This window comes from Phascolarctos cinereus, unplaced genomic scaffold (assembly GCF_003287225.1).
Source record: "Phascolarctos cinereus isolate Bilbo 61053 unplaced genomic scaffold, phaCin_HiC Scaffold_9;HRSCAF=440, whole genome shotgun sequence".
In the NCBI taxonomy this organism is placed as follows: Eukaryota; Metazoa; Chordata; class Mammalia; order Diprotodontia; family Phascolarctidae; genus Phascolarctos; species Phascolarctos cinereus.
Window position 1 is genome coordinate 165,464,009 of NW_027556402.1, and position 11,990 is coordinate 165,475,998.

General features: G+C 37.3%; 1 pseudogene; it reads right to left on the reverse strand.

Annotated features, from left to right (window-relative positions):
• Nucleotides 1-1,469: 1,469 nt before the first annotated feature.
• On the reverse strand, nucleotides 1,470-4,586 carry LOC110213198 (E3 ubiquitin-protein ligase RNF126 pseudogene; annotated as a pseudogene).
• Nucleotides 4,587-11,990: the final 7,404 nt, after the last annotated feature.

Here is an 11,990-nt window from a genome sequence, read left to right on the forward strand (position 1 = left end):
TCAATATTTTGTCTTAGGATATATGCATTAAGAATTTAAAAAAATATATATAATTTATTCCCAGCCATTATGATTTAATTCATAAATATTATTCAGGACTTTTCATATTATTTTATTTTCTCATAGTCATCCTTCTTTAGTAGTATGAGACTTGTCAATAGTAATATTTCATAATATACACATGCCACAATTTGTTCATCCATTTCCTAATCAATAGACACTCATATTGATTTGATACTTTGCTGCCACACAAGAGCTGCTCTAAGTACTTTGTAGTGTAGGTGACCTTTCATTCAGCTATTCACTGACTGGTAGGATTGTTAGATTAAGGGCTAAAAACATAATGTTTGGTTTTATTGCATAATTCCAAAAGGTTTTCCATAATGGTTAGAACAATTTATAGCTCTACTAGTAGTAATACAGAGTGTTTATGATGTAAAACCCATTGAACATAAACTATTTCCTTCTTTAGTTATCTTTGCCCACTTGTTATGTATGAAGAATTAGTAGAGTCATTTTGTGTTTCTCTAATTTGTAACAATGTGGAACATTTTTCAGGTGGTTGTTGATAATTTGCATTCAATTTTCTTCTGTCTTTTTCTAATCAGATTTGTTGTTTAGTTGTTTTTCTTTTTCTTTCTTTTTTTTTAGCTAAACTGTCCATTTATTTAATAGCAGTAGTAATTTAAAATTATAACACTCTTTCCGTTGTTAAGTATTAGGGGGTGAGTTTACAAAGACAGGGGAAGAGGAGAGCTGAAGGGGGAATGGACAGTTAACGTGCTGTATGGCAATGAAACAGCTACACCCCACCAGCCTTCCCACCAGAGAGCATTGTCTATGTTACCTATGAGGGGGTTACAAAGGTTGGGGAGGGGCTGTTGGGGAGAAAGGTGAAAATTTAAGTATCTCAAATCCACAAGCATAGAGATGGCTTAGCCACATCCATCCTTCATTTCAAACAACCTGGTACCTGCCAGGATCTAGATCGATGAAACACAGTTAATGTGACCTGGGGGCTTTATAAGCTAGAGCAGTGGTAGCCATCACTTGGCAGGAGAGACAGAGCTTCCCCGGAACGGTCAGAAGTGTTGGGAACTGGCAGGTAGAGAGGGGTGGAAAGGTCTAAAGGCCTTTGGTGCTTTGGCGGAGAGAGAGAGAGAGAGAGAGAGAGAGAGAGAGAGAGAGAGAGAGACAGAGAGAGACAGACAGAGAGACAGAGAGAGACAGAGAGACAGAGAGAGAGACAGAGAGAGAGAAAGAGGAAGATAAAGAAAGAAAAGTTTTGGGGTTTCTCCCGCCCTTTTCCCCTTCCTCCCAATCTGTCTCCTGAGTTTGGTGTGGGATGGGGAAGATTAGCTGCTCCTTCTAACCAGGAAGATGCGCAATGGACAGGACAGAGTTGAAGGCAAAGGGGAAATAGGGAAGAAGGTCGGGGGTAGTTGGTTGTACTGGCTGGTGGTAGAGATTCATGAGTTGTTTGTTGAGTTTTCATTACTTGGAGAACTGGAGGAGGAAGAGGAAGAGGAGGAAGAAAAATCCATTCCTGGTAGTCCCAGGGATTTGTGGCAGTGTTCCGTCCTGTTAGAAATAGGCTTGACACTAAAAATTTAGTATCAAGAAAATTTATTATAAAGAAAGTCCAGAGGATTTAGACGTTTCTGGCCAGAAGCGGGGTCCACCCTGAGTGTAAGGGCAAGTGTGCTTTTATGCAGTTGAATTCAGTGCGAAACCTCCCAGGCCGGGATTGGTCCATCCCTTCCCAGGCCACACCCCTCCTAACATGTTTCCTCTTGACATGCTCAAGTATGTTCCCCCTCCCCTGGTCATACATCCCATGACTCGTTAATGAGGCTCCAATTTTATGCGGGGTGTGTCAGATAATAGTAATGAAGCTCATTAAGCAGGCGCACTAGCACTTTTCAGGTGTCCTCAGGTCCACCCCAACTGGTCTGAGCTGGCTTGACCCTTATCTTGATTTTGGGGTCTTCTTCCAACAATCCACTTACTTCCTATTGGTCAAGCCCAGCCCACCTACAGTGTACCACTTCCTGGGACCTTTGTTCTTTAAAGCTCTGTATTATTCTCTTTCTCTGTGGAAATTTAACCTTTACCTGACTCTCACAGTCCACTTAAGCTTTTCCAACACACTGGGCAGGTATCAGGCTGTTCAGTTAGAAGACTATGTGATTGCAAGGTAACTGCCGGACATTCTCACCCAGTTTATAGTCATCTTTGCCTACCGGACATTCTAACCCTGAATCTATGTGCTCCTCTGTGACTTGTAAGGTGGGAAGGGCTTCTATTTTCTCTTTGTCTGCTGGTGGGGGACCAGTGTTTTCAAACTGATTAAGGAGCTATGTAATGAAATCCTAGATTTGAATGCAGAACACCCAGAGGGCCCAATCCCAGGTTCGGTATTGTCGCAGATGCAATAATCCCTTGGAAGGTAGGGACGCCTTCGTTCCAGCCTGCAGTACCATGCAGTAAGGCGGGCTGTGGCTGCCCTGCGCCGTAGTGGTGATAGGACTGGTGTTCTCTCTCCAGCCTGTTGTCCAAGTCCCTGTTGTCCTCAGATTGCACCCCAGAGCCGAATGAGGGAAATCCAAAGCTGTCATCAAAAATTCCAAAGACAAACTGGCCATAGCCCTGTGGCAAGGTGGATGAATGCGGACCACATTCTCAGATGGTTGCCTGTTCTGATCCGTGGGAGCTGTAGCAGAGTTGGAACTATTTTCAGTATTTCTGGTCTCTTCCGGAAGCTCTTCAAAACCAGACTCACACTTTGATATAATCCGGTAGCCGAGGGGAGACCGCGTCCAAACAGAAGTGGCAGAAGGTCAGGGCTGCAGAGAAACCTCTGCCAATTCCCTTCCCCTCCTCTGCTCTCCCTAACTCCGGCCTGTTTACTTGTTTTTCTGTAATGTCCAACTTTTCATGACCCTATTTGGCGGTTTCTTCTCAAAAATTCTGGAGTGATTTTTAATTTCCTTCTCCAGCTCATTTTACAAATGAGGAAACTGAGGCAAACAGGATTAAGTGACTTGCACAGGGTCACACAGCCAATAAGTGTCCCAGAATAGTTTTGAACTCAGGAAGATCAATCTTACTGGGAGTCCAGGCTTGGCCACCTAGCTGCTGAATAATCAAATTAGCCATTGCTATATCAGTTCTCCAGTGTCAGCAGTCTCAATGCCCTGTCCTTGCTGTCTCAAATTCATCTAGGCTGAAAGACCCACCTTCAATCCCCAAATAAACAAATAATTAAATGAACAATTCCTAAACCTTTTGAGCCCAATTCTTTTTGTTTCTTCCCTTGCTTTTTTCTAGCCCACAAAATGTTGATTAGGTAAGAAGAATAATATGTTTTATTTCAAGATAATATTAATCCAATTCACTCCTGCTTTATACCACCTAACACCAATTCTTTTGACCTTACTTGAAATTGTGACTTTGGACTCTTTGTTCTCTCTTTGGTCTCCCTCTTCCCCTCTAAAAAAATTGTTTACTACCAGAAATATGAAATCATTTATTTAATTACCCAGTCTTTTCTCACTAGCACTATTTGTTTACCTTTCTTATATTTCTTGAGTATGTCTGTCAAATACCCTGCTTACTTCTGGTTTGTTCTAACTGAATGTCTTAAATTCTTTATTTTGCTGAAAGCTGCTTTAAAAAATAATTAAAATCAAAGTATGCCAATACCTGTTGCTTTTCCAAAAATAATATTCCAGTTTTTCCTTTGACATTATTTGTAAAGAAGGTGTTGTTTTGATTAACCCAGAATGATTTTCCTTGATGCAGGAAAAGTATCTCCTGGCTGTCTGCAATATTTATTATTTAATTTTGAGGTACTAAATATTAGTTGCAGTGACTCTTTGTTATTTAAACTTAGGGTTTCCATGCATGAATAATAGTGCTAATAGCACCACAGATTTTTCTACAGTACAATAATTTTCTTTTATTTTTTTTTTTGTCCAGAACCAAGAAAACTAGCATCTTTCAGCACCTGCACTAGGGCCCAATGTTAAACTCTAATAGTCAGTCACCCAGAAGATTTATATAAATACCAAAAATATTAACTAATTTCTTTCACAGAACATAGAACAACCTACTTGCAAACATTTATTAGAAAGAGAGAAACTCATAAAATAAAAATCCCTTTCTCATATTCTGAAATTTTTGTTGTTTCTGGTAAAGAGTCTCTATTATGCATAAAAGTATATGAATGTGTGTATATAGGTAGACACATATTTGTACATGCAGAATATTTGCAGATACATACAAGTATATATGTATACAAATACATAAAGGCATATACAAATATGTATGTGTATATTGCTACATATGCATGTGTAAGTATATAGCACATGCTCTGGGGTTATAATCACAAACCTGTGATCACCCTAACAAATCAGGTTTCTGGAGCAAAGCCCCAGTGTGTCTCTACCAATGATTATCAGTTGATATCCATTAATCAATCAGAATCAACTAGCTTTTAAAAATAGCCATTTTAAAGAGTAAAAATAAGAATTGTTGCTCTACCCTACCACCCCCTCCAACCCACCTGCACACTCCTCCCCCATAAGTACGTACCAAACCCAGGGGATGTGGATTAAACTGGCTTAGTCTCCTTGTCTTATATCTGCCTCCATTCCAATTTATCTTCCACTTAGCTGTCAAAGTGATTTTCCTTAAGGACAGGCCTGACCCTGTCACCTCAGTACTCAATAAACTCCAGTGGCTTCTAATTAGATCCAGATCAAATATAGAATCTTCCATTTGTCATCTAAGGTCCTTCATAACTCTGTCCCTATGTTTCTGGTCTTACACTATATTCTCTTTAATGTACTGTGTGAGCCAGCAGTTTTCCTGCTGTTCTTTGGATAGCATATTCCATTTTCTGAATTTGCACCTTTTCACTGGCTGTCCCCCCATTCCTGAAACTTTCTTCTTCTTTACCTCCATATCTTAGCATTTCCAGCCCACTTCAAGATTCAGCTCAATTTATGCCTCCCTCAAAGGGCTGTTGCTAGTCTCCTCTCCCACCGCCCACCCCAGTTCTTTCCCTGAGGTTATTTTCCATATGCATTGTGTATATGATGTACATACCTATTTGTTCACATGCTGTCTCTTATATATGAGTTCTCTGAGGCCATAGACCATATTTTGGCTTTTCTTTGCATTGTTAAAACTTAGCACAGTGCCTGGCTGTAAATTACTGATAAATTCTTGTTTGCTCTGACTCAAACTTATACAGCATATGAGCAAAGGGTTGGATATAATTCCTTTCCTACTTTTGTGGACTCCTTATGTTGTGCCAAGAGCCTTTTAGATGGCACAGTGGATTGAGTACTGGGTTTGGAGTCAGAAAGATATATGAGTTCAAATTCAGTCTCATATAATTACTAGCTGTGTGACCCTAAGAAAGTCACTTAAACTATGTCTACCTCAATTTCTTCAACTCTAAAATGGGGATAGGAACATCTGTTGGAGTTGTGAACTGATTCAACCATTCTGAAGAGCAATTTGGAATTATGCCCAAAGGGCTATAAAACTCTGTATAGCCTTTGATCCAGCAATAACATTACTAGATCTGTATCCCAAAGACAGCATAACAAGGAGAGAGGATTCAAATGCACAAAATATTTATAGCAGCTCTTTTTGTGGTGGCAAAGAATTGGAAATTGAGAGGATGCCCATCATTTGGGGAATGGCTGAACAAGTTGTGGTATTTGAATGTAATTGAATACCATTGTTCTATAAGAAATGATGAGCAGGCAGATTTCAGAAAAAGCCGAGGAAGACTTAAACATGAACTGTTGCTAAGTAAAGTGAGCAGAACCAGGAGTACATTGCACACGGGAACAACATTGTGCAAAGTTCAATTACGATAGACTTAGCTCTTCTCAGTAATATGATGATCCAAGACAGTTCCAAAAGACTCATGATAGAAAGTGTTATCTACATCCAGAGAAAGAACTATGGAATCTGAATGCAGATTGAAGCATACTATTTTCACTTTGTTTTTGTTTGTTTGTTTTTTCTTTTTCACTGTTTTCCTGTTTGTTCTGATTCTTCTTTCACAATATGATTAATGTGGAAATATGTTTAATATGATTGTACATATATAACCTATATGAGATTGCTTGCTGTCTTGGGAGGGGGTAAGGAAGGGAGAAAAATTTGGAACACAAAATCTTACAAAAATGAATGTTAAAAACTATCTTTACATGTAATTGGAAAAAAAGTAAAATACTATTAAGTATATAAGAAAGAAAGGAAAAAAAACCCAGCACCTACCTCTCAAAGTTATTATGAGAATTAGACAAGATATTTGTAAGGTGCTTAGCACAATGCCTGACATGTAGGAGGCACTAAAAATGTTTATTCTCATCCTTTTCCCCTCCTCCCCCCTTTTAAGTATTTTGTAGCTTTCTGCTCTTTGTCGAAGTCTATAGCTATCTTATCTCAGTATGTCTAGTTTTTATATGGGCTTCTGATTCAGGTGCACTCATAATCTACTGCTTTTCCCAAGTCATTGCCAGGAGGCCAACAAAAAGTCCAAATAATCTGACCCATCAAAGTCCACAAGGTTGTCCTCTAGTCAAAGTTAGAAGGAGGAGCCAAAGACTCTTCTCTCCCTTTTCCTAAGTGATTCCCTCTCAGGCGCTTGACTGGACTGTTCTCGCCCTCTTGCTTCCAGAAGCTGAAGGGCCTAAGTTCCAGAATTGGCTTGCAATTATTTTATACAAAGTTCCATAGGGCCTATCAGAGTTTCTTCAGCCAATCCCAATATATTCCCTGTTCAGCTTCATTTCATTACCAGATGATTTGAAACACTGTCTCTCCCTAACTTGAGTAACCAGGTCGTTTGCACTTGTTTAATGCATTTGAGTGTTTGCTTCATTCACTAAAGATGGCTAGACCTTGTTCACACAAAGTTTATACCTCTGATTCAATGAACTGGTCCCTTTTTAGTTATTAAGGTAGAGATATGAAATTGTTCTCCTAACAATTCTATTATCCTGAACAAATATTTATTAAGGACCTACTATGGGTCAATCACTATGCTAAGTGTTGGTTATACAAAAACAAAAGTGATAATAACCATTGTCTTTAAGAAACTGAATGGTTCCTTGAATGGTCAGTGATGCAATTGACCCTATTGGATATGGGATTTCTAACTCTGCATGTGCTCACCCACAAACGTGTGTGTTTATAGCGGGTAAGTTGTTAGGTTAGATTGAACAGTGCATTTTTCTCCCACTCAGCCCTTACTATTTAACCATCTGGGTTGGATTGTCAGTAGAGTCTATCACACTGTAAAAGTTAACTTGTTCATTAAAGGGATCAAACCCTATAAGCAACATTTGGTCATAAACCGAATGTGCAAACTGAGGAATTATGTGTCAGATGAATGCAAAGTAGAGGAGTTGACAGGTGGTATTCACCAAGGAATATTGAAGATGAGAGTTTTGAAACAGGCTTTGAAGGGAGGTGGTGGACATGGCTTAATGAATAGGAGAGGAAGAGAGGAATCATATCCGTTGAAGGAAATGACAGGCCCAAAGGCACATACAGTAGACAGAAGAACACAAATGAATATGAACACAAAATGAATAGAAAATGGAAAGTAGGTAACCTCCAGAGTAGAAAATCCAATGGGTTGATTCCAGAAGTAGAAAGAGAGTGAATGTATGTGTATGTATGTGGGGGAGAGATGAAGGGGAAGAAAAGATAATATATCACATATAAAGATTAAGCAAATCTTGAAAATGCATCAGATGTAGAAGAAATTATTTCAAAATTTACTGCTCATCAAATCCTATTACATAATCTCTGATAAATAATGTGTGTGTGTGTACGCACGTGTGTGCACGTGCATGTTCTTCCATCTTGGTTATTTTTTATGTGGAGTTTTTCTTATTGAGTGGGGTTTTGTTCATTTGAGACAAATGTAAAGGAACAATAAGCAGAGTTGAAAGATTTCATAGAGGATCATGAAATAAATGTCAGAAGCCCTGATTTACGTACACTACCCATATGTTAATTTACATATGAGGAGTATATGTTACATAAATCCAGTTTTGTGACATTTATTTTAGGAAGCATTATAAAACCTTTCAACTCTGGATATAGCACTCACTTTGGATTTTATCTCAATGATAGTGCAAATGCTGGATGAGGAAATGGCAGGCAGATTGGTGCATCTATTTTTTCCTCCTATTGCATTACAATTACATGAAGCTGTATGTTTAGGCATAGTGACATTATCCCTTGTCAGTAGCATGTCAAATATGTTGACATTGAAACAAATGAAACATAAATATATGTAATCTTTCTTGCTACTTCATCAAATCTCAAGATACTTCCACAACAGAAAATGAAATTAAAATATTGATGGCAGAAGGCTTCTACTGGACTCTTGTATATTATGTAGAGGAGGACTTGCATTTAAATAAAACTTTTCTTAGCTTCTTACAAATTTTTTAAATGTAGGTAGTTTGCATTTTATATGTGTTAGAACAGCAAGTCCTATATAACTGAGACTTAAATTAATTTTTTTCCCACTAAATTATATAAAAATCATTTCATCCTTTGTATTGCGGGACAAAGGGAAATCCTGCAAAGTTTTAAATTTTTAGTATTTTATTTCCATTACTTTTTTAATGGACAAACATATCTTTAAAAATGGTCTAAATTTAAAAAATAAGTTAAGTATTAATTTCTCATTAGCTGAGCCATTCTGTTAATATTTTCAGCTGGAAGCCAATTTTTACTTTCAGGTTCTCAATGCAAGAAAAACAGAACTTTGAATGGAGAGCCTATTGCTGAAGCAGCCTTCACAGTGGTAGCATAACAACCAAGACAGGTATTATGAAAATGCCATATATTTATGTCTTCCAAGCTGCTTGCTCATTTTTTACTGTTCTTTGTGCATATTACAGGATCCTGATGCAGGAGAATTGATATTCTGAACTATTCAGGGATTAGCAGAGGTTTAAATGTTAATACTCCACAACACTACTTATTCTGAAAAATTCTCATTTAAATTCTTAGAGGTACTTTCATAGTATACACTATTTTTAAAAAAGGGTATCTGTTAAAGAAAAAAAACCATGCCATCTTAGGAATGCAAAAGGCAGCATACCAGAATAATCTTTGAACACCTTGACACATTCCCTGGTAGCTTAGAACACAATAGGCCTTCAATCAATGCTCTTTGACTGATTTCTTTTGCATAAGCAAATATTCTATGCAAACTAAAATGCTCTTTTATCCCTTTCTTAAAGTCCAACATGGTTGTGTTTCTAAGAAATATAATTCAAATAGTATGAAAAGGAGAGATCAACTTCATTTTTTCTAATTCCATTTCCTTCAGGTCAACAAAGTTTAGAGTCAAGTTGAAATGAAACTTTTAGAAGTACACATCATCATCACATACCACAATTTGTTGAGCCATTCCCCAGTTGATAAGCATGCCCTCAATTCCTAATTCTTTGCCCTCAGAAAAGAGATGCTACAATATTTTTGTACATATAGGTCTTTTCCTTTTTGCTTTTTATCTCTTTCGGGATACAGACCTAGTAGTGGTATTGCTAGGTCAAAGGGTTATGCATGGTTTCATAGTTCTTTGGGCATAGTTCCAAATTGCTCTACAGAGTGGTTGAATCAGTTCACAACTCCACTAACAGTGCATTCATGTCTCATTTTCCCCACATCTCCTTCATCACCGGTCATTTTCCTTTTTTGTCCTATTGGCCAATCTAATAGGTATGAGGTAGTATCTCACAATTGTTTTAGTTTATATTTCTCCAATTAATAGTGAGTCATAGCATTTTTTCATATGGCTATAGGTAGCTTTGATTACTTCATCTGAAAATTGTTCATATTTTTTGATCATTTATCGATTGGGGAATGACTCTTACTTTTATAAATTTGACTCAGTTCTGTATGTGTTTGAGAAATGAGGCCTTTCATAAAGAAACTTATTTCATGACTCTTTTTCATAATTACTATTGCTAACTTTATTTTCCTACATTCTATCCTCCCCTTCTGTTTATTCTGTTTTCTACCTTCTTTCATCCTGTTCCTTCTAAAAAGTATTTTGCTTCTGACTATCCCCTCCCCCAATCTGTCCTCTTTTTTATTACCCTATCCCTCTTTCATCCCTCTTCCCTCCTACTTTCCTGTTAGGTAAGATAGATTTCTATACCCAATTGAGTGTGTATGTTATTCCCACTTTGAGCCAATTCTAATGAAAGTAAAGTTCACTCACTCTCCCTCATCTCCCCCCCTTCCCCTTCACTATAAATGCTTTTTCTTATCTATTTTATGTGAGATAATTTACCCCATTCTATCTCTCCTTTTCCCTTTCTCCAAGCATATTCCTCTCTTGCCCCTTAATTTTATTCTTTTCAATATCACCCCTTCATAGTCAATTCAAACCTGTGCCCTCTGTCTATATACACTCCTTCCAACTGCTCTAATAATGGAAAAAAAAGTTCTTATGAGTTATAAATATCATCTTCCCAAGTAGGAATATAAATAGTTTGACCTTATGATTTCCTGTTTACTTTTTTAAGCTTCTCTTTAGTCTTGCATTTGAAAGTCAAATTTTCTATTCAGCTCTGGTTTTTTCATCAAGAATGCTTGAAGTCCTCTATCTCATTGAAAATCCATTTTTTCTCCCTGAAGGATTATACTCAATTTTGCTGGGTTGTAATCCTAGTTCCTTTGTCCTCTGTAATAACATAGTATAAGCCTTCTGATCCTTTAATGTAGAAGCTGCTAAATTTTGTGTTATCCTGAATGTACTCCACAATACTTGAATTGCTTCTCCTTGGCTGCTTGTAACATTTTCTCCTTGACGTAGGAGCTCTGGAATTTGGTTATAATATTTCTGGAAGTTTTCATTTTGGGGTCTCTTTCAGGAAGTGATTGGAGGATTCTTGCAGTTTCTATTTTGCCCTCTGGCTCTAGAATATCAGTACAGTTTTCCTGGATAATTCCTTGAAAGATAATCTCTAGGATTTTTTTTTTTATCATGACTCTCATAATTTTTAGGTGATGTCTCCTGGATCTGTTTTTCAGATCAATTGCTTTTTCAATGAGATAGTTCATATTTTCTATTTTTTTTATTCTTTTGGCTTTGTTTTATTTTTTCTTGATTTCTCATAAAGTCATTAGCCTCCATTTGCTCAATTATAATTTTTGAGGAATTATTTTCTTCACTGAGCTTTTATACATCCTTTTCTATTTGCCCAATTCTACTTTTTAAGGAGCTTTTTTTTTTCAGTAAATTTTTGTGCCTCTTTTTTCATTTGGCTAATTCTGCTTTTTAAGGCATTCTTCTCGTTGTTTTTTTGTACTTCTTTTATCTTTTCTCCTAGTTTGTTTTTTAAGGTCTTACTTTTTTTTTAGTATCTTTTTGTGTCTCCTTTACCAAACTGTTGACTCATTTTCATGATTTTCTTGCATCACTCTCATTTCTCTTCCCAATTTTTCCTCTACCTCTCTTACTTGATTTTAAAAATTCTTTTTGAGCTCTTCCATGGCCTGGGACCAATTCATATTTTTCTTGGAGGCTTTGGATATAGGAGCTTTGACTTTGTTGTCTTTTTTTTATGAGTGTGTTTTGATCTTTCTTGTTACCACAGTAACTTTCTATGGTCAGAATATTTTTCTCAGCCTATTTCTTGACTTTTAAATCTTTGTGAAAGTAGGGATCTGTGGTGCAGTGGATAGAGCACCAGCCCTGAAGTCAGGAGGAACTGAGTTCAAATCCATCCTTAGACCAGACACTGGACATGTACTAGCTGTGTGACCTTGGGCAAGTCACTTAACCCTGATTGCCTCACTTAAAAAACAAAAAAAAAGAAAGTAGGAATCTGCCTCCAGGGTGGAGGGCCCACTGTTCAAAGCTTCTTGGTTTTTGTGCAGCTATTTTCAGAGATACTTCTAGAGACCTGTAAATTTTAGTTCTT